This window comes from Spinacia oleracea, chromosome 4 (assembly GCF_020520425.1).
Source record: "Spinacia oleracea cultivar Varoflay chromosome 4, BTI_SOV_V1, whole genome shotgun sequence".
Taxonomy (NCBI): domain Eukaryota; kingdom Viridiplantae; phylum Streptophyta; class Magnoliopsida; order Caryophyllales; family Amaranthaceae; genus Spinacia; species Spinacia oleracea.
In genome coordinates this window covers 7,507,640-7,514,500 of record NC_079490.1, presented here as the reverse complement: position 1 = coordinate 7,514,500, position 6,861 = coordinate 7,507,640, and positions in this window count along the sequence as shown.

Genomic DNA, 6,861 nt, shown 5'->3' with positions numbered 1-6,861 from the left:
GGGAGATCACAGTAATTCTACACCTAATCAGGATATTACTAGTCCTTTCTACCTTCATCCTACTGATAACACAGCTAATCAATTGGTTTCTATCAAGTTTAAAGGAGATGGATATGGTGACTGGAAAAGAAGCATGATGATATCCATCTCTTCTAAGAACAAATTAGGTTTCATTAATGGAACTTTGACAAAACCTGATGTTGATCATCCAACATACCATGCATGGATGAGATGTAATGATATGATGATTTCATGGCTGCTATTCAACCTAGATTCTACTATTGCAAAGAGTGTCTTATATTTTCAAACAGCTAGAGAGATTTGGTTGGACTTGGAAGATAGGTTTGGCTTTATTTCAGGACCTCAGTTGTTTTCTCTGGAGCAACAAGTGTCAGAAATGAAACAAGGTGGACAGAATATCTCAGAGTTCTTTACTGAGATAAAATCTCTGTGGGATAAGATCAGTTCTGCAAATCCTTTGCCTACATGTACTTGTAATCTTTGTACATGCAATCTGACACAAAAGATCTTCAAGATGCAACAAGATCAGAGACTTATGCAATTCTTGATGAAACTTGGAGAACATCTAGCTATTGTTAGGGGTAATCTGCTGATGCAGCAACCTCTACCTACAATCTCACATGCATACAGAATGCTAGCACAAGAAGAGAGGCAAAGGGAGATAAGTACTCCAGTGCCATCTCATGATTCTCATGCATTTGCTGTTGATAGAAGGAGATACAATGATTATCACAGAGGTGGATACAGAGGTCAACAATCTTCTAATACAGGAAGAAGTGCTTATGGAAATTTTGGAGGAAATAAGTCTGCAAATTTCAGAAGGCCAGTGGCAAGCTATTTCTGTGATCATTGTAAAGTCAATGGACACAGTACAGAAAGATGTTTCAAACTACATGGGTTTCCACCTGGTTTTACAGGATTCAAAACTGATAAAAGAGCAGCTGCAGCAGCATATTCAGATGAAGGGTATGGAGATGATATGACAGAGTATCAACAACAATTTTACACTCCAGAAAAGGAACCACAACAAAGCCAACCTGGATTTCTGACTGCTGAACAATGTACTCAGTTGTTGAACCTGCTAAATAAGCAACAACAACAGCCAGACAAGGTGACACCAGATACTGAGTTTGAAGAAGGAGATACATCAGGCCATGCATTCATGGCAGGTAATAATACTTATTGTTTTCTTACTTGTTCTAATTCCAGCTGGCTATTGGACAGTGGTGCATCAGATCATATGTGCTCAAACCTAAGTATGTTTGATCAATATGAATCTGTTAATGAAAATGATGAGTATATCACTATACCTGATGGAAGAAAGGTGTCAGTATATCACAAAGGAACTGTGACAATAGACAAGAACATACAACTGAAGGGTGTTCTACATGTTCCAGATTTTCAATACAACCTATTGTCTGTGAATAAGTTATGTTCAGATATGCAATGCACTGTCTCATTTACTGCTGATAAATGTTTCATTCAGGGCCATTCAATGAAAGGGCCACAGGTTCTTGGTAAAATGAAGTCTGGATTGTACAGTGTAAATACAAATGAAGACAATGGAGTTCAATCATCCACAAGTTGTCTCTCAGCTTCAACTACAACCAATAATGCAGATGCTCAGGTTTGGCACTTGAGATTAGGACATATGCCTTTCTTAAAAATGAAACATGTGATTGATAGCTTAGGAAATGTTTCCAATCATGATGTTATCTGTCAGATATGTCCAGCTGCTAAGCAATCTAGGAATTCTTTTCCAATTAGTAGTATCAAAACATCAAGAATGTTTCAGATGGTACACTTGGATACCTGGGGACCCTATAAGCACAAAACACACAATGGATGTACTATGTTTCTTACTATAGTTGATGATTTTACCAGAACAACTTGGACACATTTGTTAAAATCTAAAACTGATGCTGTTCCTATTCTTGATTCTTTTCTGAAAATGGTAGAGACACAATTCAGTTCAAAAGTTTTGTGTGTCAGGTCAGATAATGCATTAGAATTGTGTGAAGGAGAAATGAGAAAGATTTTAATAGACAAAGGCATAGTGCATCAAACCAGTTGCAGTGGAACACCACAACAGAATGGGGTTGTGGAAAGAAAACACAGACATTTGCTAGAAACAGCTAGGGCTTTGCATTTTCAATCAAAGTTGCCTATCAGATATTGGGGAGAATGTTTCTTGTGTGCTACTTATCTTATTAACAGAATGCCATTAAAAAGTATTGGGAATCTCACTCCTTATGAAAAGTTACATGGTCACAAACCCTCATACACACATCTGAGATCTTTTGGGTGCTTGTGCTATGTTTCCACTACTAAGGTGGACAGAAGCAAGTTTGATGCAAGGGCAAAGCCATGTGTGTTTATTGGTTACTCACCTACACAGAAAGGGTACAAAGTGTTGGATACTGAGTCAAACAAAATCAGCATCTCCAGAGATGTTACCTTTCATGAAACACATTTTCCTTTCCATTTGTCTACTGAAACAACTTCTGCAGTTTCAGACTTTCCTCCATACATTTTCTTACCTGTACACACACCCCTACAACCTAATCTAGATATTTCTATCTCCACAGTTCAACAAACACCATTATCTTCATCCACTATACAGTCCACTATCTCTCCATCTTCTTCTACCACTTCCTCTCTTTCTCCATCTCTCTCTCCTTCACCTTCTGTTTCTAACATTTCTCCTGTCTCTTCTGATCTCTCATCTCCTTCTACTCTTTCTTCTTCTATTCCTCTCACAAATCACCCTGATAACACACCTATCAGAAAATCCACAAGAACATCCAAACCACCCTCATACTTAGATAACTACCATTTCTTTACTTCCACACACTGGTGCAATCTTGTTTCTTATACCTGTGTGCCACAAAGTCATCATGCCTTGATTACCAAGTTAGAAAGTCTGACTGAACCAAAGAACTACAAAGAAGCTACTTTGAGCCCAGAATGGATACAGGCCATGGAGAAAGAAATTGAAGCTTTGTTAGCAAATCATACATGGGAAGTTGTGACCTTACCTACTGGTAAGAAACCTATAGGGTGCAAATGGGTGTTCAAGGTTAAACTTAAGGCTGATGGGAGTCTGGAAAGATGTAAAGCAAGACTTGTTGCACAGGGTTACACACAGAAATATGGCATAGATTATGATGAGACTTTTTCTCCTGTAGTGAAAATGGCAACAGTCAGATGTATTATTGCAGTGGCAGCTAACATGAACTGGGATATCTACCAACTTGATGTAAACAATGCTTTTCTTCATGGGGATCTCCATGAAGAAGTTTACATGAGAATGCCAGAAGGGATTCCCAATCCAGAGAACAAAGTGTGTAAACTTACCAAGTCACTATATGGGCTCAAACAGGCAAGTAGACAATGGTTTGCTAAGTTACACAGTGAACTGCAGAAACAAGGATTCATCCAATCAAAGAATGACTACTCACTGTTTATCAAGAAGCATGAGGGGTATATTACTTTGGCTGCAGTATATGTGGATGATATCTTGCTTACAGGTAATCATTTACCAACCATTACAGCTTTGAAGAAACACTTGAATGATGTTTTCAGCATCAAGGATCTTGGCATTCTGAGTTATTTCTTGGGAGTAGAAGTTGGGTACATGTCTGATGGTGTAATTTTGACTCAAAAGAAGTTCACTAAGTCCTTGCTAGCTGACAGTGGTTTTGATGTCAAGAAACCAGCTTTGACTCCTCTCCATATCAACACCAAATTGTTAATTGATGAGGGACAACCATACACCAATCCATAACTGTACAGATGCCTTGTGGGGAAGTTGAACTTTCTCACACACACAAGACCTGATCTTTCATTTGCAGTACAGTTACTGAGCCAGTTTATGCACATGCCTAGACTACCACATGTTGCAGCTCTAGTTCATGTGCTTAGATATGTCTCACACACTGAGGGTCAAGGTATATTACTCAAAGCTTCCACCTCTCTTACCTTACAGGCCTTCTCTGACAGTGATTGGGCTTCATGTCCCAACACAAGAAGGTCCATCACTGGTTATGTTTTACTCCTGGGTGGTTCCCCTGTCTCATGGAAGTCAAAGAAACAAGGGACAGTCTCTAAAAGCTCTTCAGAAGCTGAATATAGAGCAATGGCAGCTGCTGCTTCAGAAGTGACTTGGTTGGTCAGACTTTTGGAAGAGTTTGGGATTACTAATCTTAAACCAGTGACATTGCATTGTGATAACCAGTCAGCCATATACATAGGCAAGAATCCAGTTTTCCATGAAAGAACAAAACACATAGAAATAGACTGTCATTTTACCAGAGAAAAGGTCATGGAGGGTCTGCTTCAATTAACTTATTTACCAACTCATTCTCAAATTGCAGATGTCTTTACTAAAGCTTTTCACTGAGCTTCTTTCCAAGCTAGGCCTCTCTCCTAGTACCCCTAGCTTGAGGGGGGGTGTTGGATTACAGAATGATCAACACACACAAGTGCAGCCTCACCATACACAAGCTAGTCTTGCCCACACAGGATTACAGCTCTTGTAACTGAATTACTGACATCAGCTTGGTTGTTAGCAATGCTGCAATATGATTGGTTGATGTACTGCTGCACTGTGATTGGTTGTTAGGATTCTGCTGCCTTCTGATTGGCTATGACAGCAAGGCATTGTTGTCTTATATAAGTAGATTATTTCCTTTCTAAGTTTAATCAATAATTCTGTTGTAATGAGCGTACACTCTAAGCAATACTCTCAATAATATTCTCTCTATCTTAGCAAGCTTTGTTTATGGCTGCTAAGAACTAAATCTCTGCAATCTTCTCTTCTGCTGTGCTTCTGCTGTTTTTCACAGATTTAATGGGGGGGGAAATTCTGATTTGTCCAGCAAATATCTTGGCATTTAGGATATGTCAACCTTCGGAAACATTGAACTTCAAATTTTTTAGTTTAACATAGGTCTGAAGAAAGAGAGTTATCTGTAACAAGATGATTTTGTGTGAGAGATTTGTATGCTTTTCCTGGTTCCATATCTAAATCCATCCTGATAGCTCATTTGTGTCCGAATCCCTAAACCAGATTGATTGATTACCTCACTTATTTTTTTTAGTGTTCCATGATGATGCTAAGTTGTGATATTCATGTATTTCAGTCGTGGGCCGGCCGATAAACTGAAGCGAGGCAGAAACCGAGCTCACGTTCAAGTAGATGTATCACCGAAGAAGAAATAATTGAACCGGACCTGCTCCTGGTTCAACTTCTTCCAATGGATGAATGTTGAGTGATGAACTGATGATCATCAACAAGACAACAATTCTCCTTGATTTTCTTCTGGTGATGTAAAGTTCAAACTGTTTTCTTTTTGAAAAAAACAAAAGAGACCTCCTCTAAGCTATGTTGGTCTCTAAGTTCTGTAAGCAAACAGCATCCACCCTTGCTACTTGTTGATTAATTTGATTATACCCGATGCACTTGAGAAAGATTCATTGCCATACGCCCGAAACACGGTGCATGGATTCTCAATATCGTCCTATTCGGTTGGGGATCGAATATGTAATTCACACCTTATTGCCTTTCGAACACCAAAACCCGAGCCTTAAATATGCGTCCACCTCATTTCGGATCCTCTTAGGCACTAGTCTTACGGTAAAGGGCAATAGCACTAAGGCACTGGTCTTACAGTAAGGGATTCATGAAATCAACAAAGGGAGATAAAGAGAATGAGAATAAATCCCTTTGATTTAAAATGTTGTTTGGATTATCATTTGTTCAATATTCCGTGTTTCACATCTTTCTCTCACAATTGTTCCACCACATGAGAGCAGCCTTCTTCTCTCGCCGTTGTCGTAGCTTTCTTCACCCTTGCAGCACCACATCATTCTTCACCCTCGCAGTATCGCGGACTTCTTTCCCCTTGCCGCGCCGCTACCGCCTTCCCCTTCATTTCTCTCTATTCCTATTACTTTCTTTCATTTTCACGGGCAAATTTGAGGTTTTAATGGTATAATTCGACCATGAAAACTTCAGATCAGGAGTTTTCATGGTCGATTTTGATAATTTAAAGCCATGATTAAGATAAAAAGGTAGGCAGACATAAACAAATGGTACTTTCATGTGGAAATGCTCCGTAAAAACAGAGTCACAAACTCTTATTTAAGGCTGATGTGCGATAAATGTTGTAAGGCGGTAAAAGTAAACTCAAACGCTTGAAAGTTATCCGGTATATTGTAAAAGTTTTCTATTTCTTTGTGATAAATTTTGCTACTTTAATAAAAAACTATCTCTTAAAGATCACTATTAATGTACGAAGTATAAGGGATTGCAGACTTGCAGTAGACCCTTTATTCCCCTAACATTCATTTGGAGTTTCTAGATTGACTAATTCTTGTAAAAAACACTCTACTGAAACAAAGGTACTCGGTTTAAATTGGTGAAATATTCCAATAAAGGTTTTCGAGTCCTGAGAGTTTAGCGTTTCAGGTATTGTCAACTCTTATAATTTATAAACTCCTAAGCACAATAACTTAGCCGTACATTTTTTTTTTTTTGACAAATTCGTTACATAGTTTAGTGCTTAAATGTATCACTCGATAAGTATGATTTTTTATTAATGAATTGGTTATATAAGAAAAAAGTACCTCAATGTGAGATATAAATGAAAGATTTCCGGCTTAAACGCTAAAGGATGTCAGAATTCCTAAAATGCATCACATTTTCACTAAATTCCTAAGAGCAATTTCAATATCACGTTAATTGTCAAATTAGTTTGTCATGCCACCTAAAATATTAAGCTAAAATAACTTTCTTGCTAGTTTGTATTTCAAGGGCAAGCTAACTTAGCTAATCTA